Genomic DNA, 26,739 nt, shown 5'->3' on the forward strand with positions numbered 1-26,739 from the left:
CACACAGCTCAGTCAAGAACTGCAGTTGAAGCCAGGATCTCCCAGTACGGGGTTTAAAACCAACCCTACAGAACCTAGAACTCAGAATATAAAGCTAGGGACTCATCTTTCAGAGTCAGCAACTCATTCTACGTGCCAAATACCATACAGATTCTCGAACTCACCGTACAGAGTAATGAACTAACCCCACAAAGCTAGGCACTCTAAGGAATCCAGAACGTACCATTCACAGCCAAAAATAACCCTCCAGTGCCTCTCTACAAAGATGAAAATCTATGCTACGTGGACGGACGATTCAGAGGTTAGACCACAAAGCCAAGGACTGGTCCCACACCATAAAAAACTCCACCTTTGTAACAAAGAACCCGCTTTTGCAGAAAGAAAGATTCACCCCACAGAGCCAGGAACACACACAGAATACTAAAAACTCACCATACAGAATTACTCACCTTGCAGTACAAAGAATCCCCACATAATTCAAGAAGCCGTCATTCAGAGCCACATACACACCCCGAAGAGGCAGCAACTAACTCCACATAACCAATAACCTGCATTGCAGCCCCCTAGAGAGCAAGGATCTCACAGTACAGATGAGACCCTTTAGCATAAGCTGACCCAACAAAGCAGAGACCATGAAGCCTGGGACAACACCTAAATAACTAGCAGTTTACCAGAGTGAGCCATGAGCTCATCCAAAGGGCAAGGATCACGTCCTTAGATGCTTGGTAATTACCCTACAATATCAGCAATTAACCATACAGCGCTAAGAACACATTCAGCAGAGCTAGGAAGTGACCCTTCAGAGCAAGGCACGCTTTACAGAACCTGGAACTTTCTCTGCAGAGCCAGAATGTCACCCTGCAAAGCCCAGAGCTCACTCGACATGAGAAGATATAGTGCAGACCTGGCCTTACTATTCTGTGCCAGTAAAGCTAAGGACTGTTCCTTTTCAATAAAGAACACCTCGCAGCAGAGGCAGGCCCTATGACTACAGGACCAAGAGATCGCCCTTATGAGCCAGGAACTTGCATTTAGAGTCAGTACTTCTCCCTACAGAACCAGGGAGTCCATCAACAGGACAAAGAACTCGCCCTTGTGAGCCAGGACCTTGTCCGTCAGAGTCAACAATTCTTCCAACAGAATCAGGGATTCTATCTACAGGACCAAGAACTCACCCCTGTGAACCAGGAACTCTCCCCGCAGAACCAATAATTTGCCCTACACTGTGAATGATTCAACTTCTAAAAACACATTATTTAGTTTTGAATCCAGCAACTCACCCCACAGAACGAATAACTGAACCTACAGAGCCACAGTTTCAGATGAGAGATGCAAGAACCCACCATAGAGAGACAGTCAGGACACACATCACATAGTGAGGGGCTCAGTATACAAAATGAAGAACACAGCCCACCACACTTGGAACTCTGCCTGCAAAACCAAGCACACACCGTACAGAGATCCAGCTTTACTTAAGAGAACCAAGAACCCACATATGCAGGAACTGTCACAAAAGAGGTAGACAAGAATTCACATTACAGAGCTGTGGCCTAAATCTGCAAATCCTGTGACTCACGTCAAGAAGCAAGAACGCACTGTACAGCACCAGGGCTCTTCATATAAAACCAATAACTCACTCTACAAAGCCCCAGGATTATCACAGAGAGCCAAACACCTGCCCTACACAGCCAAAGTCTCATCCATAAGAATCAAACCCCACCATACAACACAAGAGATTCACCCTACAGAACCAAGAACACACCCTAGAGAGTGTTATCCAAGAGACCCAAGAACCCACCCATAGAGCCCTACAGAGCAAGTGAATAACCTTACAGAGTCAAGAACACACCCTATGGAGCCAAGGATTACATACCAGGGACTGAACATGCTGAGCCAGGGATTCACTCTACACCACCAAGAACACATCCTACAGAGCGTCCACTCAGAGAACCACAAACACCACCCACAGAGCTAGGGACTCACCTTCCAGAACCAAGAACACACAGTATAGAGACAGGGATTCAAAGTACACAACAGGGACAAAACTTGCAGAGCCTGACACTCACCCTAGCAAATCAGGAACACACCCAACAGAGATCCACCCAGAAAACCACGAACACCAACCACAGAGACAGGGATTCACTTTACAGAACCAAGAACACACAGTATAGAGCCAGGGATTCAAAGTACAGATCAGGGACTAAGGGCCAGATGTAGCAAAGTCCAAAACTGCGATTTGCAATTTGCGAGTCCCAGCGACTCGCAAATTGCAACTCGCAATTTGGGATGCAGAAAGGTGTCTCAGACACCTTCTGCGAGTCGCTATGGGGTCGCAAAGACCCACCTCATTAATATTAATGAGGTGGGTCGCAATTTGCGACCCCATAGCGATTCAGGGCACTCACAGGGATGGTGGCCTGCTGGGAACAGCAGACCACCATGTCCGTGACTGCTTTTAAATAAAGCAGTTTTTTTTTTTCTAAGTGCAACCCGTTTTCCTTAAAGGAAAACGAGCTGCACTTTGAAAAAAAAGCCGAAACCTTTTGTTTCGGTATTTTTCAGGGCAGGTAGTGGTCCATTGGACCACTGCCTGCTCTGAAAAATTAATTTTTGTGCCAGACACAAAGGGGAAGGGGTCCCTTGGGGACCCCTTCCAGTTTGCGCCTGGGTTACCATCCACTTCAAGTGGATGGTAACTGCGCTTTCATTTGCGACCGCAATCGCGGTCGCAAATGAAAATGCATACCAGTGCGACTCGCAAATAGGAAGGGAACACCCCTTCCTATTTGCGACTCGGAAATGCATTTTGCGAGTCGGTTCCGACTCGCAAAATGCATTTCTACATCTGAAAGTGGCTTTAGCGACTCGCAAACAGCGATTTTCGCCGTTTGCGAGTCGCTAAAGCTTTGCTACATCTGGCCCTAAATTTGCAGAGCCAGGAACTAATATTACACAACCAACAACACACCCTACAGAGTGCTCACCAAGAAAACCGCAAACATCGTCCACAGAGCCAGGTAATCACCTTCCTGAACCAAGAACACACAGTATAGAGCCAGAGATTCACCTTACTGACCAGGGGCTAAAGTTGCAGAGCCAGGGAGAGATTCATTGTACAGAACCAAGAATACACCCTACAGAACGTCCAACCAAAGAACCATGAACACCACCCACAGAGCCAGGGTCTCACCTTCTAGGACCAAGAATACACAGTATAGAGCCAGGGAGTCAACTTACAGACCAGAGACTAAACTTGTAGAGCCAGGGATTCAATCTAAAGAACCAAGAACACACCTTCCAGAGCTTCCACCTAGAAAACCATAAACACTACCCACAGAGCTAGGAACTCACTTTACGGAACCAAGAACACAAAGTACAGAGCCAGAGATTCAAACACTAGACAGGGACTAAACCTGCGAAGCCAGGGATTCACTCTACAGAACCAAGAACACAACCTACAAAGTGTCCACCCACAGAACCAAGAACACCACCCACAGAGCCAGGGACTCAACTTACAGAACCAAGAACACACACTTTAGAACAGTGATCCTCAAACTGCAGCCCTCGGCCAATTGCAGCCCTCATAACCGTTATACATTTCCCCTTGGTGAGCAGCAGCACTAGGCTGCTGTTTACTTGACAGGGCGCTAACATTCAGAAAGGTTTTAAATACAGGGATAAGCATTGAGGGCCAGATGTAGGAAAGTCCTGAATTGCGACTCGCAAATTGCGAGTCTGAGCGACTCGCAATTTGCGAGTTGCAATTCAGGATGCAGGATGGTGTCCCTGACACCATCTGCGACACGCAAGGGGGTCGCAAAGGCCCACCTCATTAATATTAATGAGGTGGGTCGCAATTTGCGACCTCCTTGCGACTCGCAGCACTCACAGGGATGGTGGCCTGCTGGAGACAGCAGACCACCATGTCTGTGACTGCTTTTAAATAAAGCAGTTTTTTTTTTCTTAAAGGAAAACGAGATGCATTTCAAAATGAAAAAATGAAACGTGTCAGTTTCATTTTTTCAGAGCAGGCAGTGGTCCATAGGACCACTGCCTGCTCTGAAAAAATGTTTTCCAGGGCATTCACAAAGGGGAAGGGGTCCCATGGGGACCCCTTCCCTTTTGCAAATGGGTTACCACCAGTGTGACACTGGTGGTAACTGCGATTGCTTTGCGACCGCGTTCGCGGTCACAAAGCAATCCTGCATCGCACTGCGACTCGCAAATAGGAAGGGGAACACCCCTTCCTATTTGCGACTCGCAGTCCCGTTTTGCGAGTCCGTAACCAAGTTACCGACTCGCAAAATGGGAATAGGGCATCGCGATGTGGGTTTTGCGCGTCGCAAACAGCGAAAATCGCACATCACAAAGGCTCTGCTCAGTACACTCACAAAGGGTCTTGAAACTAGTTTTTTGTGGTCCAGACAAGTTGGGTCACAGGGACGCAGGACATCTCAAGCACATATGGGGGTGGAAACTTTCAGAACCCTCTCCTACTTCAAAGTCGGCACCAGGTATAAATATTGGACCCTCAGAGCCAACTCTTCTGTACATTTCCAGACATGTGGAAGACTCAGAAAGGACTGCTGTGCTGCTCCTCAGGAAAGACTTCTATTCTGTTGCCCTTCTGCCCTTCTGTCCTCCTGCTCTGCTGCCTGAGTGAAAAGGACTGAACCTGCATCTTGACTCCATGACCAACAGAGTAATTCAAAGTGCTAGTTGGATGGCCTTCTGATCAGAGCCCCAGGGACAGAAAAGGCTTTACCCACCTTGAACTCCGCACCTGGACTCTGTCTGCTGAGTCTTGCCCCCAATGAGGTGCCACCCAAGTTGTGGACCCTGGGGAGTGAGCCTGAATGTGCTCTACCAGCCCTGCAGTAGTCCGAGCAGAACTGATGCACCATGACACAACGCCATGCGACGCGTAAAACCGTTGCTACATCTAGCCCTTAGTTACATACTAACTGAAGTAAAGAAGAAAATCATATAAGGTGTCCTGCACTAGTTAACTCTAGAAACACATTCATTTTTAAAGACAGTGTTGGGCCTGGCATCCTAGTTGTGGTTTTCCCTCAACATTTGCCGTCCATCTTTCTGTGTTTGCTGATTTATTTTTTGATAGCTTTAGGACTCAACATGCTTTAGCACCACTAACCAGTGGTAAAGTGCTTGCTCTCTCTCCTTTAATCATGGCAGCATTGGCTTACACCCAACTGGGACATTTAATTTACTTGCAAGTCTCTAGTAAAGTGGTACAACCCTGGTGCCTGTAAATTAAATGCTACTAGTGGGCCTGCTATCCACTTAAGTAGCTTTTTAAACATGTTCCACACCTGTCATTGAGGCATGCCTGTACAGTTTTAAACTATCATTTCGACCTGGCCACATAAATCTTCTGCCAGGCCTAAACCTTCCGTTTAATACATATAAGCCCCCCTTAGGGAAGGCCCTGAACAGCCCAGTGTATTAAAAATCTAGACATGTACTTTTAAGTTTTACATGCCCTGGTAGTGAAAGATTCTTAAATTCATATTTTCACTACGGCAAAGCCTACCTCTCCCATAGGATAACACTGGGTTTCCTTGTTACATTTAATAAATTATAACTTTCAAATAGACGCAAGTATAAATGTTGAGTTTGGTGTCTAAAGAATTGTAATTTAAAACTTTCTTTAAAGATAAAGTTGGAGTGTAAGTCACAGTTCTGAAAATGCCACTTTTAGAAGTTGGCATTTTCTTGTCCTAACCATTTGGTGCCTGCTGCCTGTTCCCGGGTCACATTACCAGATGTAGCTGGCAGTTGGTCTAAGTGTATTGCTCCCAGACAGTGAGCGAAGAAAGGAATAGGTGATGGCAGGATGGGCCATCTCTGACTTGATAAGGGGAGGGGGGAGTTGAACCTACAGCACTTGCACATCACAAAGGCTCTGCTCAGTACACTCACAAAGGGTCTTGAAACTAGTTTTTTGTGGTCCAGACAAGTTGGATCACAGGGACGCAGGACATTTCAAGCACATATGGGGGTGGAAACTTTCAGAACCCTCTCCTACTTCAAAGTGGGCACCAGGTATAAATATTGGACCCTCAGAGCCAACTCTTCTGTACATATCCAGACATGTGGAAGACTCAGAAGGGACTGCTGTGTTGCTCCTCAAGAAAGACTTCTATTATGTTGCCCTTCTGCCCTTCTGTCCTCCTGCTCTGCTGCCTGAGTGAAAAGGACTGGACCTGCATCTTGATTCCATGACCAACAGAGTAATTCAAAGTGCTAGTTGGATGGCCTTCTGATCAGAGCCCCAGGGACAGAAAAGGCTCTACACACCTTGAACTCTGCACCTGGACTCTGTCTGCTGAGTCTTGCCCCCACTGAGGTGCCACCCAAGTTGTGGACCCTGAGGAGTGAGCCTGAATGTGCTTTACCAGCCCTGCAGTAGTCCGAGCAGAACTGATGCACCATGACACAACGCCTCGCAGGCCCTCATCGGAACCTCTGCACAATGCACCCGTGATGCAGGCCCTTTGCAGCGCCTCGGAACTGCCACTGCGTGATGCTTCTCAACGCAAGTCTTTGCATTGCAGCCCTCAGCTCGCCAGAACTGCCACTGCTTAATGCTTCTCGATGCAAGTTTTCGCATCAGAGCCCTGAAGCTCCTCTATGCAGGATGCTGCAAAGCTCTGCAAACCAGGAATTAAGGTACTTTGTTCAGTGGGTGTAACTTGGTCCCTGAATCCAGCCGTGCTAAATTGCAGTCAGCCTGAACCTGTGACGTTGTCCCAGTCTGGCATGAGCAGATAACCACAGTTGGCACATTGTGCTGTTAGGCACTATTTTTACTTAAATCTTTGTTTCTACTGATTGGAGTTTTGTTGGTTTGGTCTCAAATAATGTATTACATTTGACTCTATTTTTCTAAGTTGTTGTGGATTTTTTTTTAATAATGTGTTTTTACTTCATTTCTCTTTGAAGTGCTGTGTAAATACACATTGCCTTTAAGTTAAACCTGGCATGCTTGTGCCAAGCTAACAATAGTTTAAGCATAGGTTAATATGAGGCTTGTTTGTGACTTCACCCTAACAAAAATTGGGTGCTGCTTGTGTAGGGTGTAATCCCTTCAACCAGTAACCCAAATTCGAACAAACATCCTACAGCAAACATGTACAAATATGATAAAGTATCTTCAAAAATTTAAAAAGTGTATTTCATTAACATGCAAAAGTGTTTTACTCTGGAACGTCAGATGATATCAGGACATTGAGAAGCATTTCTTTTAAAAATTATAGATTTTAAAAAATGAACTAGAAACGTTAATTTCTCCTCCCATCCTGACAACAATCTCAGTAGTGTACTAAGAGGCAAGTCACTTGTCAGACTGAACCCTCTGGGTGACCTGGGCAGTTATTTATGAACAACATTATAAATTATTAAATCATATAGAGAAGGCTTAGAACAGTGCACATCCTGAATTAATGTATTGACGGTGCTCTGAAATGTGATAATGAATAAAGAGGAGCTAAATGAAAGAAACCGATTGACTAGGTTCACACAATTTGGTCAAGTGGGTATTGATCCCAGGTCTTCTGCTTTCACATTGTGAAATTCTGTTTCATTCCAATTCAGTATTCTCTGCTTGTTATTGCTACCTTGGGAGAGTCAAGTCTAAAAAGGAGGCCACTTAGTAATAGCAAGCAGTGAAGGCGTACCCCAAAGTGAAGTATGGTGATTCAGTTACAGCATAACGAGGTATCATCAAATCTATTACTCTTCTAGAGAGCAGGGTCTTATTTTAGAAGGCAGTACGGATTAAAACTCTCAAGATAACTTCATAACTCCATGGTCCCACCATGTACAAGCTTCGCTTCACCTACGTTCAATTCACACCCCTTTCAAAGCCCCACTCCCACCCTGCTGGCATCAGTGCAGCTCTCTGGCACACCACAGACCTGGCCACTGGGAAAATGCGAGTACCCATTCTTTACAGCATCATCCCATAGATCCACGTACACCACCCACAAGCCAGGCAGTTACCATGTAGAATAAAGAACTGCCACTAAATCAAAAGACATCTCAACCCTCTCACCACCCACAGTTAGTCTCCAGAGTCAGACTGGCCTATAGAGCAATCTGGCAGTGTCGAAGGGTCTGGTCTCACTGATCAATGCCTGGGCCAGTTTTTGCTTGTTTGTGGGCTTGTATTAGGGCCCGCTGGTCTGGATTTTGCTGTTCATTTCCATGACATTACCACAAACACTGCCTCCAGCAAGCACAAATGCATGCAATCTCCCATACATTTAAAACAATTATGCAGTGTTTTGTTTTGGTGCCTGGACTCATCTTCTGTCCCAGTTTGACACAGTATGTCACTAGTAAATGGCATTGAGGCAAATTCTGGACATGACTGTAAAAAATTCAGGACAAAGGGTTAAAACTCAGGACAAAAATTCAGGATGAGGGGTCAAAATTCAGGACAAAAATTCAAGAACAAATGTCAGTTTTACAGACAGACCCAAGAGAGACCATGCATCACTATGTTATCAGTGCATTTATTTACTCTTTTTTTAACATAGCACTATTTATTCACTGTGGTCTTTTTGTAATTGCTTTCTGGTATGCTACATTCAGATGTCACATTACGTCCTTGTTCAGTAGTAAATTAATGTCCTTCAGCACTGTGTCAAGGCCATCACCCCTACCCAAATCGACCCAATCTTTCTTAAAGAGAAAGTAACAACAAGATTTTGATTATGTTTCTGAACATTTTAAAACCCCTGGCAAACAGTTTGGGAAACATTAAGGGCCTGATTATAACCGCGGCGGGCGGCAGTCACCGCCCGCCATGCGGTTACCGCCAAATGACCGCACCGCGGTCACAAGACCACGGCGGCCATTCTGGCTTTCCCGCTGTGCTGGCGGGCGACCGCCAAAAGGCCGCCCGCCAGCACAGCGGGAAAGACCCAGCAACGATGAACTCCGACTCCGGAGTTGCTGGAGTGCGACGGGTGCAGTAGCACCCGTCGCGAATTTCAGTGTCTGCTAGGCAGACACTGAAATTCTTTTTGGGGCCCTCTTACGGGGGCCCCTGCAGTGCCCATGCCATTGGCATGGGCACTGCAGGGGCCCCCAGGGGCCCCGCGGCACCCCCTACCGCCATCCTGTTCCTGGCGGGAGACCCGCCAGGAACAGGATGGCGGTAGGGGGTGTCAGAATCCCCATGGCGGCGGAGCGCGCTCCGCTGCCATGGGGGATTCTGCAGGGCAGCGGGAAACCGGCGGGAGACCGCCGGTTTCCCGCATCTGACCGCGGCCGAACCGCCGCGGTCAGAATGCCCTGCGGGGCACCGCCGGTCTGTCGGCGGTGCTCCCGCCGACCCTGGCCCCGGCGGTCTCAGAATGACCCCCTAAGGTAATTAACCTTATGCTAGTTTAAACAAATTGAACAAGAACATCTGGCTCACTCGAACCGCCCATGGACTTTCAACCTAAAAAAAGTTAATGAGGCAGATGGTGTGGGCGACAGTCTCACACCTAATGTCAGGATGTGAGGTACCCACAACTTGTCTGTAGTCTCACAGCACTAGCGGGTATATCTGGGATTCTACATTTATCTCAGAACTGGGAGCCCGGACTACCAATCAAAAATAATAAAATATCAGGATGAAATTGAGAGCAAATGGGAGGTTGTTGCTAAGAACCGGACAAATAAGGAAGAGAAGAACAAGGTGGGACGATTCCTAAAATCAGACAAGATGGGTCCACAAGGACTATCAGAAGGTATTGGGTACCTGGGACTTGTCTCTGCAGACAGGAGAGAAACAGAAGAGGCACTTTCAAGTGGTTGAACAAGCAGCACCCACCCACCTTGGCAAACTCTTCTGGTGCAATGGTCTGCTGTTCGTTGTTGTGATAGGTGAGCAGGGGCCAGACCCCATGCAAGGTTGTGGAAGGCAATTGCCCACTCTGTCCATGTCTCAAAATGGTTTTGAAATTGAGCAAAAGCAAAACTAGTGATCTGGGTTATCCCTAACTATCAAGTACACATACAATCTTCAAAATATTTGGGGTTTATTGCACAAAAAAATTTCAACATTTTAAAATGTAATTAGTGTTTCTTTAACATATGGCACTGTTTTCCACTTTATATACAATTAGACCTCAGATTGAACTGGGAACCAGTTACCTTTCGATACCTAGTGATTAATATCTACCATTCTCCTACTGATTTGCAGGATGGAAATCTTGGCAGAGCGTCACGGTCCCTTTGAGCCCAGTTTGCTTTTTGGTCTTCTCTTCTGCTTTCTGTAGTGGGCCACGTGGCACTAGTGAAGATGGTGTGCTACCCTGATGATAGTATTATTTTGCAAACCTTCTCCTGCTCGTCCTTCTTTCCTTTTTCAGACATGCCACACATCTGATTTGGTCGCGGGGACACTGTCGGGTAGCATTTTCCACTCTAAAGCTACCAGTGACTGTGGGTCGATTAGGTCTTCTGGACTTAGAACACTATTATTCAGCTGCACAGATCCAATGGGTGGCTCGCTGGCTTTCTGCCCGCTCCCCTGCATGAGATGGCTTTATCTGTAAAGAATTTGAAGGAGGGCTTACTGCACTGCTCATCGTTTCCTACTGACCATTCTTCGGATCACCATCCAGGGTTATCATGCACAGCTTTCTCTTGCCTTGCTAGAACCTGTAAGCTCACTGACATTAAGAAACCCTGTGCTCCTGAACTACCTTTGCTAAGACTTCCCACTCACACAGGACAGCTGTGCTCAGAGCAGCTCCATCAGTGGCATGCTGCAGGTGTCTTAAAATTGGGGTATTTGTTTCTGGATGACGAGCTACTAAATTTCCAAACCCTTGTGGCAGACTACCATCTTCACTCTGGTCAACTGATTACTTACAACCACCTTAAACAATCATTAAATGCCCCATTTCATGTCTGCCACCTAGCACTAACCCTACATGTGGTGTGCCAGAAGCTTTACACCAAAGGAACTGGTGGCAAACTAATAGAATGGATGTACTGGCCTCTCCTGAAACATTACGACCACTCCAGGTCTTCTCGTCATACTACCTGGACGATTGATGTGGCCAAACTTCTGCAAGATGCAGACTGTACTAAAATATTGTACTTTCCCCACAAAGTATCCCACGGCTGTCACTTTAAGTACATTCATAGAGCTTCTTTGGGAATGCATTCTGCCCATTGCTTGCCATTGGCTTTGTGGTTTGTCACTCACATTTCTTTGCTTTCAATTTGCTGGTTTATTTGTTTTAGGCTATGCAGCCTGAGTTCACCCCTTTCCTTGCCCAAACCTTACTTACAGTATCCTTTCAAGTGCTCCCTTTCTGTAAACAGGCCTGTAAATCTCGTTCTTATCTCGTCACATTTGCTGTGCATTCAAAGAACAAGGTCAAATGTCAGGCTCTGTCTTCAGTGGGAACTAAGGCCCTCATTACAACCCTGGCTGTCGGTGTTAAAGCGGCGGTAATACCGCCAACAGGCCGGTGGTAAAAAAATTGAATCACGACCTAGGCAGAAACCGCCAACATAGACAGCCACTTTAACACTCCAACCGCCACGGCGGTAGAAACAAACACCGCAGCGGTAACCGCCAACAGACAGGCGGAAGACAAGGTCCCGCCCACTGTATTACAACAGGCCTATCCGCCACCTTTTCCGGGGCGGTACCAATGACATCAAAAGCACGGCAGAAACAGTGTTCTGAAGAGAAATGACTCACCTCTCAACACTCAAGGAAGAACCAGGACTCCATGGAGCCCGAGTTGCAGGTCCTGCCCATGTTGCTTTACCTCCTCTTGTATCAGGAGCAGCAAAGATGCCGGCGACGACCACGTACTGCACCTAGCACACAGGGGAGGGGGGAGGGAAAAGAGAGTGACACACACACACCCAACACGCAACACCCCCACCCCCACCCTCACCCACAACAACATACACACAAATACATGCAGCAACATTACATATACTGTACACCCCGTCACCCCCTGGAAGAACGCAAGGACAAAAGGAAATGATTGTAACGAGTGTAATCATCTAAAAATCAGATAGGCCAAATTAAAATATCAGTATATACAAATATGTACACCAACTACACAAGTCCGGATATGAATGAAATCATTGTCCGTGGATCAGTGTCCCAAAATGCATGGGCGAAGCCCACACAAGATACCTGACTCAAAATGGAGAGAACACTGCAGGGGCATCAGATGGAAAATATACAGGCACCTCAGCGGGAGAGGGGGCACCTCAGCCAGATGAATGGACGACGCCACTGCTCCATGAGGGGGCTCCATGCCCACTGATTGGTCCTGGGGAAGCAAAGCCACAGTCTCTCAAGTCTCTCAAGTGGGTGGGTTGCCCACTGCTTTATCCTGGGGAGTGCAAAGCCACAGTCTCTCAAGTCTCTCCAGTGGGTGGTTTGCCCACTGCTTTATCCTGGGGAGTGCAAAGCCACAGTCTCTCAAGTGGATGTGATTCTCCACTGGTTCTGGAGGGGGCATTGTGCCCCAGTGCTTCATCCTGCCAAGGACTGAGGTAGTGGATGTGATTCCCCACTGGTTCTGGAGGGGGCATTGTGCCTAGAGCGCTTCACATGCAGTGTGGCAGGTCCCATTCCCTCACCTGGGTGTGTGTGTGTGCCACGAGATTGCATGAGAACAGGTAGCATGATACTCCATGGAGGCAGAGACACACTCCACCCTGCTGCGACTTCGCCTGCCACATGCAGGTACAAACAATGCTGGGTGTCGTGCCTCATGTAAGCTGTGCAGGGTCCATGACGTCTCCTGCAGCATCAGACGGCTGCCCACTGGGGAGCCACGTCAGCTGTGGTGGCACTGTCTGAGCACGTCGCGGGGCTGGTGGCAGTGGTTGCGGCGGTGTCTGTGGCAAAGGTGCTGGCGGTGGTGCATGTGTCTGCACCTGTGGAGCGACACAGCAGGATGTCTCCTGCAGCCTAGGATGGCTGCCCACTGGGGCTGATGATGGGGACTGGTGGTGAGGCAGCAGACGTGCAGGTGGCGGTGCAGGTGGCGGTGTCCACCCCTGTACAGGTTGATGTTCTGGTTGCTAGAAGGGGTGACTCTGGTCCCTCAGCCGGAGCCTCCGTGCCCTGTCCTGACCTGCTCTTCGCCTTGTGTCCCTTCCCCACCTTTGATGTCGCTGCTGGTCCCTTGGCACTGTCCCCTTTTGGCTTGGAGGAGCCCTTGCTTGGTGGTTTGTGCGGCTTCTCCCTCCGGCATGTGGGCACCTTCTTCACCTTGGCAGGTGGCGGAATGGGCTGCTCCTTGGCCTCGATAGGTGGCACACTGTCAGCCCTGATGGGTGCCAGCCGCGATGTGACTGGACTTGCTGAGACCACTGTGCTGGATGATTTGGAGGCTGAGGTTCTGGGCTGGGACCTGGACATCCTGGCCCTATGGGCAAGGCGGGGGGGAGGTGTAGGGAAGAGGTCAATGTTAGCCAGGAAGAGATTCTTAGACACACTGGGATGGGAAGATAGAGGGGGTTTGGAAGTGGAGGAAGAAGTAGTGGTTGTAGGAGGTGTACATCTGATGAATTTGGGTAAAGGTGCATGGGCCCGAGGCTGTTGTGAGGTGGATGGCTGTTGGGTGGGTGTGTGCCTGAGTTTGTGTACTTTGGGAGGAGGGCTCACGGACACACTGGGAGAGGACACAGGGGATGTGTGCATGGTAGTGGGGGTGGTGAGTGCACGTGAGTGGTGTGTGGTGATGGGCGTGCTGGTGATGGAGGTGGCTGAGGATGTAGTGCATGCAGGTGTGAGTGGAGACTAGACAGGGAGGGAGGTGGAGGACGTAGAGGAGGGGGACAAAGTGGAGGCAGTGGATGTTGGTGTGTCTGCATGGGTATGGTGCTTGTGTGAGTGCCTGTGGGATGTGTGGTGCTTATGTTTGCCATGTCCACTCTTGTGTGTTGATGAGTGTGCATGCTGGTCTGATGGTGTGCTTGGGATAGGCTGAGGTACGGGGGATTGGGTCTGGTTAGAGGAAATTGGAGGGGGGAGGCTGGACACAGGGACAATGGCTGCCATCAATGCCGAGACCAGAGCCTGAAATGCTCTCTGTTGGGCCGCCACGCCAGAATCAATGCCCTCCAGGTATGCATTTGTTTGCTGCAAATGCCTCTCAACACCCTGGATGGCATTCAAAATGGTTGATTGCCCAACAGTGAGGGATCTCAGGAGGTCAATTGCCTCCTTACTGAAGGCAGCAGGGCTGACCTGGGCTGGGTCTGAGGTGCCTGGGGCGAAGGAGATGCCCACCCTCCTGGGTGAGCAAGCACAGGAAACTTGTTGAGGGGCTGCTGGGATGGCGGTGCTGGTAGGGGGGTGGCAGCTGTACCTGTTGATGCAGTGGGCACAGAGGTGCCCGCCACCGCAAGGGAGCTCCCACCAGAGGAGGAGTCGCTGTCGCTGGTGTCTCCTCCTGTCCCCGTCGTGGAGCTCCTCCTGTCCCTCCGTCCCACTGGTGCCTTCGGACTCCGTTACTTCACCCTCAAGGGTCATGTGGGATGCAGCTCCCTCCTGCTCTGGTGCCACTGCTCCTCCGCCAGAGGATGCTAATGCACATAAGGACAGGGTGACAAAACAAAAAGTGATGGAAAGACAGAGGAGACACATGGTCAATCCCTGCAACACCACTACCGTTGGCGGACACAACACAAAGGGAGCAGCACTATGCACTAAGCCATGCACTAACAGGGCTGGGGAAAAGCACATGCCCATGGGGGACTCTGTCTAGACCCATTTCATGCACAGCTGGAACCCATAGGAGCCTGACTAGATGTAGAGGGAAAATACCACTTTTGGGGTTGGACTGGGAATGAGGCTGCAAATCAATGGATCTACCTTTGCGCGTCTGCCCCGGCCTAGGGGAACCCACAGCCCACCTCCCCCACCCAGACAACTCGTCAAGCGCGCAGAGTAAGCTGAATGAGAGTGTACTCACCCCCTTGTGGCTGCTGTGATACCCTCAAGCGCCCATCCAACTCAGGATATGCCACCGCCAGGATCCGGTACATCAGGGGGGGTATGGTGCGACGGGCACCCCTTCCACGTTGGGAGGCCATCCCCAGCTGGGCCTCCGCCGTCTTCTTGCTCCAGCGGCGCAGGTCCTCACATCTTTTCCGGCAGTGGGTGCTCTGTCTATGGTAGACCCCCAGGGTCCGCACTTCCTTGGCGATGGCACGCTAAATAGCCTACTTCTGGTGGGCGCTGATCTAGAGGAATAGTGAGGTGAAAATGTATGTTACTCCCCCGTACATTTCTTCTCACACATTGGCCACAAACCTCCCACCCTGGCCCAGAGAAACATACACACACCATCCTCACATGCTGGCCTGTCCCTCCCCCATCTCTTCCATTCATGACACTCCATGCAATCATGTGCCATCCATCATGCACACAGTTTACTCACCTGCTTGTCTGGAGGACCGTAGAGTTGCGTGTACTGGTGGAGGACCCCATCCACCAGTTTCTCCAACTCCTCCGCAGTGAAGGCAGGGGCCCTTTCCCCAGACACTGTAGCCATTGTCGCTTCCAGATGCAGGTCACAGCAGCACTTGCAGTGTAGGTCCTCTCCTGTTGAAGGTCAGGTATCAAGTGAGGGAACAGATAGAAAATGGTGGTCACATCTGCGGCGGTGCATACCGTCACCGCCGGCGTACATCGTCATTGGCTCCTGGAACCCAAAGGGCCCAATGATATCCAATGCTGAATTGCGAAGCGGTCTTCAACCGCCTACCGCGACGCTGCACAACGCCAGCGCAGTGACCTCATTTTCCATTGTCCCACCTTACAGGTCAGGCAGCTGCCATTTCAAGGGGCCATATGGCAGGCCAACTAACTGCATCACACCTATTTAGGCCAAGAACACGGACAGACAAAGGCACATAGAGAAAATTTAACAATTGTGCTAAACAGCCTTGTGAAAGCTATGTGGTGTATGACCCTCTGCTCACTGTTCTCCTCCATAGGGCACGTCTGCTGGGGCAGGTGATGAGATGGCGGCATCCTCCGGTGTACAGACCCCTGGTGGACCTGTCGACAATGGAAGACAGGCACATCATTCTCACTTACAGACTTGAATGTGCAACAGTCCAGGAACTGTGTGCCCAGTTGGAGCCAGACCTGATGTCAGATATCCGCCATCCCACAGGAATCCCCCCTCTAGTGCAGGTCCTGTCAGTGCTCCATTTCCTGGCAAGTGGGTCTTTTCAGACAACAGTAGCCATGGCATCAGGGATGTCACAGCCAGTGTTCTCTGATGTGTTGTCCAGAGTGTTATCTGCTCTGCTGAAAAAACATGCGCAGCTGCATCGTTTTCCCTCAGGTGGAGGATCTGCCCACAGTGAAAGGTGACTTTTATGCCCTGGGACATATCCCCAACATTATTGGTGCCATTGATAGTACACATGTGGCATTTGTTCCCCCCCACAGGAATGAACAGGTGTACTGAAACTGGAAAAGCTACCATTCAATGAATGTGCAGATGGTGTGTTTGTCAGACCAGTACATCTCCCATGTGAATGCCAAGTATCCAGGCTCTGTGCATGACGCTTACATTTTGAGGAATAGCAGCATCCCTTATGTGATGAGGCAACTCCAGAGGCACCGTGTGTGGCTAATAGGTGAGCCCAAGGTCCCCACACTGATTAATTTTCTGTCTGGGTATGGGAGATTCCCTAATGTTTGGAGGATGTGTAATAGTTGTCCCTCGATATTTGCAGGTGACTCTGGTTACCCCAACCTGTCATGGCTACTGACCCCAGTGAGGAATCTCAGGACAAGGGCAGAGGAACGCTACAATGAGGCACATGGGCGAACTAGGAAGATAATAGAGCGCACCTTCGGCCTCCTGAAGGCCAGATTCTGGTGCCTCCATCTGACAGGTGGATCCCTATACTACGCACCGAAGAAGGTGTGCCAGATCATCGTGGCCTGCTGTATATTGCACAACCTGGCTTTGCGACGCCAGGTGCCTTTTCTGCAGGAGAATGGGCCTGATGTTGGTCTTGTGGCAGCTGTGGAGCCTGTGGACAGTGAAGAAGAGGAGGCAGAAGAAGAAGATTTAGACAACTGTAACAACATCATCATACAATGTAGACACAGGTAAGAGGATGGCACTGCTTCCCACATCTCATACTATTGTAGGACCTAGCATTAATCTGCCTTTTTACCTCTGTGTATGGACCCTGACTTGTCACTTTGGCTTTCCATTTCACAGATCTGGGTCCCACTTTGGGCCCTCTGCTATGTTTACTGCTGGCCAGCAATTGTGTAACATTGGTATGTGAACAAGTACATTGACATTGCTATATTTCAGAGAGGTTGCAATTACACATTTGTGAAAGCACAGACTGACTCCAGATTGATTTGTGATTCAAGGGTGTTTATTTCTGTGCTAATAAGTGGAGGGGTGTGTGAAATGGGCTTGGGAGATGGTGGAGGAATGTCCATGGTAGAGTCCAGTCTCTTGGTCTCACAGGTGCATTGTCCAATGGGGCATAGGAAGGGGAGCAATGGCAGTTTAAGGTGGACAGGATGACAAAGTGGGACAGAAGGGTGACATTCAGGAGGGTCTTATTTCCTGGTGGGGATCTTGGCAATGTTCTATGTCTTGTTCCTGGATCTCAGGGACCGTTTGTGGGGTGGTTCTCCTTCTGCAGGGGGTGGGGTGCTGGTGGCCTGTTGTTCCTGTGGCAGTGCCTCCTGTCCACTAGCGCCGGCGGAGGGGGAGGTCTGTTCATCGTCCAGGCTAGTGTCAGGGGCCCGTTTGTGTGCCACTGTGTCCCTCATAGTGTTGACAAGGTCTGCTAGCACCCCTGCAATGGTGACCAGGGTGGTGTTAATGGACTTCAAGTCCTCCCTGATCCCAAGGTAGTGTTCCTCCTGCAGCTGTTGAGTCTCCTGAAACGTGGCCAGTACCGTGCCCATGATCTCCTGGGAATGGTGGTAGGCTCCCATGATGTTGGAGAGTGCCTCGTAGAGTGTCGGTTCCCTGGGCCTGTCCTCCCCCTGTCGCACAGCAGTCCTCCCAGCTTCCCTGGTATCCTGTGCCTCTGTCCCCTGAACTGTGTGCCCACTGACCCCAGGTCCCTGATTGTCTTGGGTTAGTGGGGTTGGCTGGGGTCCCTGTAGTGGTGGACGCACTGCTGATTGACGTGTCCTGGGGACAGGTGCATGGGCCCGCTGGGTGGGTGCTGTGGTGATGTTTCCTGTGGGGGGGAGGGTCCGTGGCTTGTGACAGTGGCAGGGGAATTGACTGTCCAGAGGTCCCTGATGGGCCGGGCTGGTCATCTTGATCCAGGCGTGCAGAGCTGGTGTCATCACTGTGGGCCTCTTCTGTGGGGGGACTGGATATGTCTGGCACCTCCTGTCCGGTGTCGATGAGTATGGGTCCTGTTGGGGTGCAAATGCATAGTTTTAATATCTGTGTGTGTCATCTTGTGCATTGGGTGAGGTGCCCTCTACTCCTGTGCTTGCATTATTGTGTTTGCCCTTTTGTGATAGTTGGTTTGGGGTCTGTGTGGGTATCTGTACTGGACATGCTTTGGTGATGGGGGTCCATGCATAGGTGTTGCATGCAGGGCCTTGGCATTGGGATGTGTGGGTTGTGATAGTGGGGCATATGTGAGGTTTTGGAGTGATGGGGTGAGGGTGAGGGTGGGGGTATGTGATGGCATGAAGGTGGGGTGGGGGGATTTGGTAAATAAGATATGACTTACCAGAGTCCAGTCCTCCTGCTCCTCCTGCGAGGCCCTCAGGATGCAGTATTGCCAAGACTTGCTCCTCCCATGTTGTTAGTTGTGGGGGAGGAGGTGGGGGTCCACCGCCAGTCCTCTGTACAGCAATCTGGTGTCTGGATACCACTGAACGCACCTTCCCCCGCAGGTCGTTCCACCTCTTCCTGATGTCATCCCGTGTTCTTGGATGCTGTCCCACTGCGTTGACCCTGTCGACGATTCTCCGCCATAGCTCCATCTTTCTAGCAATGGAGGTGTGCTGCACCTGTGATCCGAAAAGCTGTGGCTCTCCCTGGATGATTTCCTCCACCATGACCCTGAGCTCCTCCTCTGAAAACCTGGGGTGTCTTTGAGGTGCCATGATGTTGTGTGGGTGATGTGTGAGGTGCTGTTTATTGTGCTGTGTGATGTGTTGGTGTGTGTTGTTTGAGGTGAGTGGATGTTGTGTGAGTGATGGTGTTGTGTGCCTATGGATGCTAGTGTTGTGTTTGCTATTCTCTCTCTCAGCTTTTAAAAAGAAATGTGGTTGTAAGGGTTTGTGGGTAATGTGGGCGTGTGTTTTATAGTGTTGTGAGTGTGTGGGTGTGGTGTGTGGATGTGTATCAGGTGTGTGTATTTGGAATTGTCCAATGTGGTTGTGTTTTGTAAATGTGTGTGTATTTTGCGCGCGGCGGTGTGTACCGCCAATGGATTACCGCGGTTGTAAGACTGCCACGTTGAGTCTTGGGTCGTGATAGTGTGGGTGTATTCTTGTTGGCGTGACGGTGTAGGTTTTGGTATCGTCAGTTTATCACTGGCCTTTGGTGTGGCGGACTTGTGTGGGTGTCTGTATTGTGGCAGATTCCGAGATGTGGGTCGTAATACCTGTAGCGGAATTCCGCTGCCGCAACGGTATGTTGGCGGCCTTCAGCACGGCAGAAAGCGGGATTTACTGCCAGGGTTGTAATGAGGGCCTTAGTGGGTTTTTTTTTCTCTGACTTCAAATTCAGTGGATTTGTGCGACAAACTTGCTGGATACTAGGGTTAGGAAATGTTTTTTCTATCACATGACAACATTTAAATAAGCTTCACAACATATCAGAATTAGGAGTACAAATGAAGCACATTTTTGTTAATTCTGAACTGTGCTGGAAACAAATACCTTTATAGGATTAAAACAAATCATTGCATTAGGTGATGCAATTTCCACACATCATCGTCTGTGCACTGTATCGTTTTATTTGAAAAACTGTATGTCTGTGCAATGTAATGGTCATTTCAACCAAAAACGTGTTGTCTGTAATTACAGTGTGCTACCACACCATGCATACTCCACTCTGCTCTGCACCACTTCACACCACTGCACCATATTCTGCATCACTCCACTTTACACCACTCCATGCCACTGCACTGTGGGACACTGCACTCTTCTCCACTCTGAACCACTCCACTCTATGCTACTTAACACTACGCCTCTCCACTCTACTCTGTACCACTCTACTCTATGCCAATGCACTTTACATCTCTCTACAACACTGCTCTCTGCGTGCATTACCACTCCAGTCTAGGCAGCACCAATTTAGGGACAGATTTATGGAAAGTGGCGCTGCTCTCAGTGCACCACCACTTTCCCTGCGACCCTTAGCGGCCCCCTTCTACCACAATGTACGCGCCGTATTTAGAGTACAGCACACCATGGTGCAGGGTAGGGGCAAAAGCATCATTTCTGATGACACTATTGATGTAGTCTGCAGGAGTAGCGCAAAAATATTGGCGTTACTCCTGCAGAGTACCTAGGGCCCCATTCTAAAGAATGAAAGCCCTATTTTGACGCCTGCTCTTAAGCTGGCGTTAAAAGTGCCGTGAAAAATGGAGCTAGGAAATCTCATAGATTTCCTTACGCCATTGTTCTGGCTCCCCTAATGGGGGTAACGCCCCCTTTGCATACATTATGCCTGGCGCAGGCATAATGTAGTGCAAAGGGTTACAGAGTGGCACAATGCATGCACTGCGCCACCCTGTAAATAAGGCGAGGGGATTTCGGCCTTGTTGGGCCACATTAACGTAAAAAATAATGCTGTTAATGTGGTGCAAGGTGGCGCTAGGGCATTATAAATATGCCCCTTAGTCCGCACAGCTCCACTCTATGTCACTCTCCAATACTGCACTGTACGCCACTGCACTCTATGCTAATACACTCTATGCTAGTGCACTTTACTCTGCACCTCTCCACTCTACGCCACTTTACTCAACTCTGTGCCCCTACACTCTACATCAATACACTGGATGTCACTCTAATCTACTCTATGCCATGGCACTCTACACCACTTTATTCTATGCCATTACACTCTATGCCACTCTATGCAACTCCACTTTGCCCTGTACCTCTCCACTCTACGCCACTTCACTCTACTGTGAAACAATCTACTTTACACCACTGCACTCTACACCATTGCATTCTATGCCACTGCATTCCACCCTACACCTCTCCACTCTATGCCACTGCACTCTACTCTGAAACAATCTATTCTATGCCACTGCACTCCACACAATGCTGCCCCACCAGACTCTAAACCACTGCACTGTACTTCAATTCACTCTACACCAAGACACTGTATACAACTGCACTATATGCCACTGCACACTGACACTCTACTCTGCAACACTGCACTTGCTGCCACTATACTCTATACCACTCTACTCTGTATTACTGCATTCTGGACCAATAAACTCTGTTCCACTGCACTCTATACCACTCTACCGCCCATAACTCCACTCTCTGTCACTGCAAATTACAGCACTATACTCTGCTCTGCACTGCACCACGCTAAACTACTCCACTCTGCACCACTCTATGGCACTGCACTCTATGCCACTTGAGTCTACTCTGAACTCTATGCTACTGCACCACTCTACACTACAGCACTCTCTGCCACTCTATTGTATGCCACTCTACTCCATTGCACTCTATGCCACTCTACTCCGCCCCATGCCACTCTATGCCACTGCACTCTATGCTAATGCACTCTAAACAACTGCACAGTACGCCACTGCCCGTTGCTCTGCATCCACTGTACTCTATGCCACTTGTCTCTGTACCACTCTATGCCACTTTACATCACTGCACTGACACTCCTCTCTGCAACATTGCACTCTCTGCCGCTGTACTCTGCACCACTCTACTCTGTACTACTGCATTCTCTGTCACTCTATTGTATGCCACTCTACTCCACTGTACTCTAAGCCACTCTAATCTGCCCCCTGCCACTCTATGTCACTGTACTCTATGTCAATGCACTCTAAACTGCACTGTGCCCCAATGCCCTTCACTCTACTCTGCAACACTGCACTCTCCGTCACTGTACTCTACACCACTCTAGTATGTACTACTGCATTCTATGCCACTGCACTCTATGACACCGCACTCTATGCCACTGCACTCTGCATCACTCCACGCCACTGCACTCTACAGCACTATACTCTACCCTGCACCACTCTACACTATTCTGCACCGCTCTACACCACTGCACTCTATGGCATGCGAGCCTACTCTGAACTCAATGGCACTGCACCACTCTACACTACTGCACTCTATTGTATGTCACTCTACTGCACCTCAGTCCATGCCACTCTACTCTGCCCCATCCCACTCCATGCTACTACACTCTAAACCACGGCACTCTACACCAATGCACACTAAACAACTGCACTGTACCCCAGCTCCATTCTACTCTTCACCACTGTGCTCTATGCCACTGCTCCTATGCCACTCTACTCCACTCTACACCACTATGCCACTAACGTTTAGCCATGTTGAACAGCAGCCACTCTGGTTTATAACATGGTAAAACACATTGGCAAAGCCAATAACTGTTGCGTTGACGAGACCTATTGGCTTTGCCAATGTTTGTTAGTACTATGAGGTACTAAGGTCCCTGAAAGAAATGTGAATGTGTAAGTCCTTATTTTAAACATGCATTACACACATCATAATATAGGCTGCTACAAAATGTGGAAATACATTTTGGTTAAATGAAAAAAAGTCCTTCTAAAATCTAGATTTGAATAATATACAGTTTATATCTAGTATTAACATTTTTTATAACAGTTCAATAAAACCACACACTCCACAGCTCACCTTGGAACACCCTTTTAGTACCTATCTAAAAGAAAATGTGTTTTAATCAGAAAACTTCAAGTGACTCATTTGATTAAAGTCAATGCAGGTTTCCAAGCCCTTTTACATTTGCAGATTTACCACTTGCCCACATTTGCATTTCTTTAGGGAAGGAGACACTCTGGCAAGAAGGCCTTTTCTTATCTGTCTGCCCCTCCCTCCCTCAAAGCACAGGAGACTCCCTCCCTTACTTACACTCCAGCTGGGGAAACTCATCTGTCCTAATTACATTTTGTCCTTTATATGAAAACTAAAATTACCGACAAATGTTGTCCCTTAAGCCTTTCATCACGGACAATGGACGGGAGGGGAGCCGTGAAAATTATGGACGGGTGGTCACCCTACTAGTAAACACAACCATTAACTCACTTTATCAAACTGATTTCTTACATACATAGGACGTCATCCTATAGACATGTTGTTAATGCTTTTAAAAGAAACCATTCACTTTTCTAAAGGCTCCAGTATTTTTAAGTCTTACAGTACTCGTGCAACAGAGGAAAGAGCCGATCCAGCAGCACTAGGCAGACACCCATCACTCAGTCACTGCTGTGCGCACACATGCGCGCATCCGACAGTGAATTAGAGTCACTTTAGAAGTACGTGCACACAACCCTGACAGGACCTTGCCCCACAGAGCTACTACCATCTTGACCTGAGTCAGTCTTAAAGTGGTGTCGACAAAGCAGACTTCTCATATATATGCTGAAACACGGAGGACACTGCGCCATTCTTTCCGTCTCCCATGAACTCGGGTCTCGTGTGCGCTACACTCTTACGTCCACTGGGGGGCTCTCTCGTTTCGTTCTACAGTCACTTAGGCCTTCGGTGCGGGGATGCCCAAGGGCCAGATTTCCAGATTCCATATGGCAGTCTTATCCACGGATCAAAAATGTTCTGCCATGAATGGGGACTAACCACATGGATCTGAAGATATTGCATGTGTGGCTTTCTCAAGTTATGGTGACAAACCTGCAGACATTTGCCGCCCGCTCTGTGTAGATGGAAAATGTCAGGACAAGGGCTAACGGTGGGTGCAATGGCTATGGTGGGGATGCTGGGGGCCAGGGCAGGCTCCATCCTGTCCAGGGCAATCATTGTCGGCTCCCCATAGTGCACCACGAGTCAAACCGAGTGAGACTGTACTGCTTCCTTCAGCCCCAGCAGCCTGGAAAAGAGTCGATCCTCCTTGACAGGTCCGGCTTTAGCGCTGGTAGCGCCCTGTGCAACAGTCATTTTTGGCACCCCCCACCCCATGACCACCTCCTCGGATTCCCTCACTACCACCCGGCAAATGTGCCCCTCATCTCTCCATAGCCCCCTTTCACATATATTCATTTGTTTTAAAGTGCTTGTAGAGGCTGGCTTTACTAATCCACTCAGCTATCCACGTAAAATATAGTTATGTTCTTTGCAGCAGGTATATATTAACCCTCTACCCTACTTTATGGCAAGTCAAAGCTGCTGCTGGACAAAACTCCCATCTCTCTCCCTAGGAGGAACATTAATCACTAGAGGTATCTTGACATTTTATTTGCTTCCTGGAGGCTGGAGGCACAATGAAATTTTCAGCTGATGCTTTTAAATGGTGAGTTTCTAAGTTATTGCGAAACACAGTGCCCCCCTGAGGTCAACACCCCCCAATCCAGGTCAGCACCTGGTGTGGCCGCACCGCTTGCACCACCCAAAAGCCGGCCCTGTTCCTTGACCTGGGAATTTCGAGTTCAGAGTTTGTGGACCTGATAATTCTGCGTCCGGAGGCACTTGGGGGCATAGTTATGAGACCCTTGTGCCACCGTTGCATTCTTTTTTGTGAAGCAATGGTGGCATATCCAAAGCCACTTTGCATGGTTTTGAATCGCCTCCTAGATATGGAGTAAGGGAAGGCAGCACAAATTGCTGAGTTGCCTTACTCTGCAGAAAGGAGGCGTTCCATGGGTGTTGTGGTGGGTGTTCCCACGCAACACCCATGGATTTTGACACATCCCCAAATTGACAAGGACCTGGGGATGCGCCAAAACCTTAGGCCGCCCCAAGGGAGGCGTAACAAGGAGGAATATCTTTATTTCTCCTCTTTTTTCCCCTCTTTCTATGTGTGTTGCATTCTGATGCACACATAGAAAGAGGGAAAAAAACTCCCAGGATTGTTTCTGTGCTGGAAGATGCATCTTCCTGCCCAAAAACAATCTTGCATGCAACGTAGACACCCTTACACCATGGTGCAAGGGTGCCTGTGTCGGCGCTAGGCAGCCCATTGTGCACCAGCACAGCAGGAAAGGACAGGAATGCACCATATGCTATAGATATGGTGCATTTTTGCCCTTCCCTTTTGATGCAGGACAACGCAGCAAGATTACTTACTGTGCTGCCCTGCACCAAAAGCCCATAAATATGGGCCTTGGAGTATATAGGTGGTCGAATTTCACCTGGTTTGTCCCTCTCTGGGTGAAATTTTGCCATTCATCATGAGGATCCTTAGTGAGACAGGGAGGACCTCCTGTGGAGGTAGGTCAAAGAGCAGAATCTGAGAACAACTGAAAATAGGTCAGACATTAGCACAGTCTGTATATAAAAGAACAGTGGCCCTTCAAACTATAGGGTGACCTTCTGTCCTGGGGAAGGGGGGCTTGAAGGGATGTCAATTGCAAGGCTCTGGCCAAGAGGAGCCTGTCCCTGGGGAAAAAAAAACCTCCCAAGACAAATTTCACTCTGAAAAACGCTGTTGTGACTTAGGGCCAGATGTACAAACCATTTTGCATGGCGCAAACTGCGATTTTTGCAGTTTGCGCCATGCAAAACGGGCATCGCGATGCACATTCCCATTTTAAAATGGGAATGCGACTCGTAAATAGGAAGGGGTGTTCCCTTCCTATTTGCGACTCGCACTGCAATGCAGAATTGCTTTGTGACCGCGAAAGCGGTCGCAAAGCAATTCGCAGTTAGCACCCATGTGAAGTGGGTGCTAACTCATTCGCAAAATGGAATGTCGCAAAAAATGTTTTTTTCAGAGCAGGCTGCCTACTCTGAAAAAACAAAACCAAATGGTTTCATTTATTTTTTGTATTGCAACTCGTTTTCCTTTAAAGAAAACGGGCTGCAATACAAAAAAAAAAACTGCTTTATTGAAAAAGCAGTCACAGACATGGAGGTCTTCTGTCTCCAGCAGGCCACCATACCTGTGAGTGCAGGGAATCGCAAGGGGGTCGCAAATTGCGACCCACCTCATTAATATTAATGAGGTGGGTCTTTCCGACCCCCTTACGATTCGCAGAAGTTGCGAATCGGAAATTGCGAGTCGCACCGACTCGCAATTTCTGATTCGCAAAATCCTTTCTAGTTACATCTGGCCCCTAGTGAATTAAAACAGAGTGACTGTGAGCTAGTCTGTAATGGGCCATCAGTAATGTCTTTAGTCTGTCATATCCGGGCGAGGTGTAGGTGCCAAACTGGGTGTCCAAATAATTCGAGTGTGATTCTGATAAATGGTCATTTTTAGGATGACTGGTTTGGAAATAGTCTTTTGGCAATCATGTATTTCAGTGTGTTTTTAAAAGGAATAACTGGGATTTCTAACTGGAATGTAAGAAATGTTCATTATGTTTGTTGTTGCCAAGTAGCCCTGTGTGTTGTGAAACATCATGAGCCAGTTGTGGCATTATAGCCAATAGCATGTTGCATTTTGGGACTTGTAGTTTTGTTTTTCATATTGTACATGTACAAAATGCCAGTATGCAAAGTGCTTTAGGCTAAAAAGACAGGGCTGACTGTTTGGATCATACAGGATATTGGACTCATTAACA

This window comes from Pleurodeles waltl, chromosome 6 (assembly GCF_031143425.1).
Source record: "Pleurodeles waltl isolate 20211129_DDA chromosome 6, aPleWal1.hap1.20221129, whole genome shotgun sequence".
Taxonomy (NCBI): domain Eukaryota; kingdom Metazoa; phylum Chordata; class Amphibia; order Caudata; family Salamandridae; genus Pleurodeles; species Pleurodeles waltl.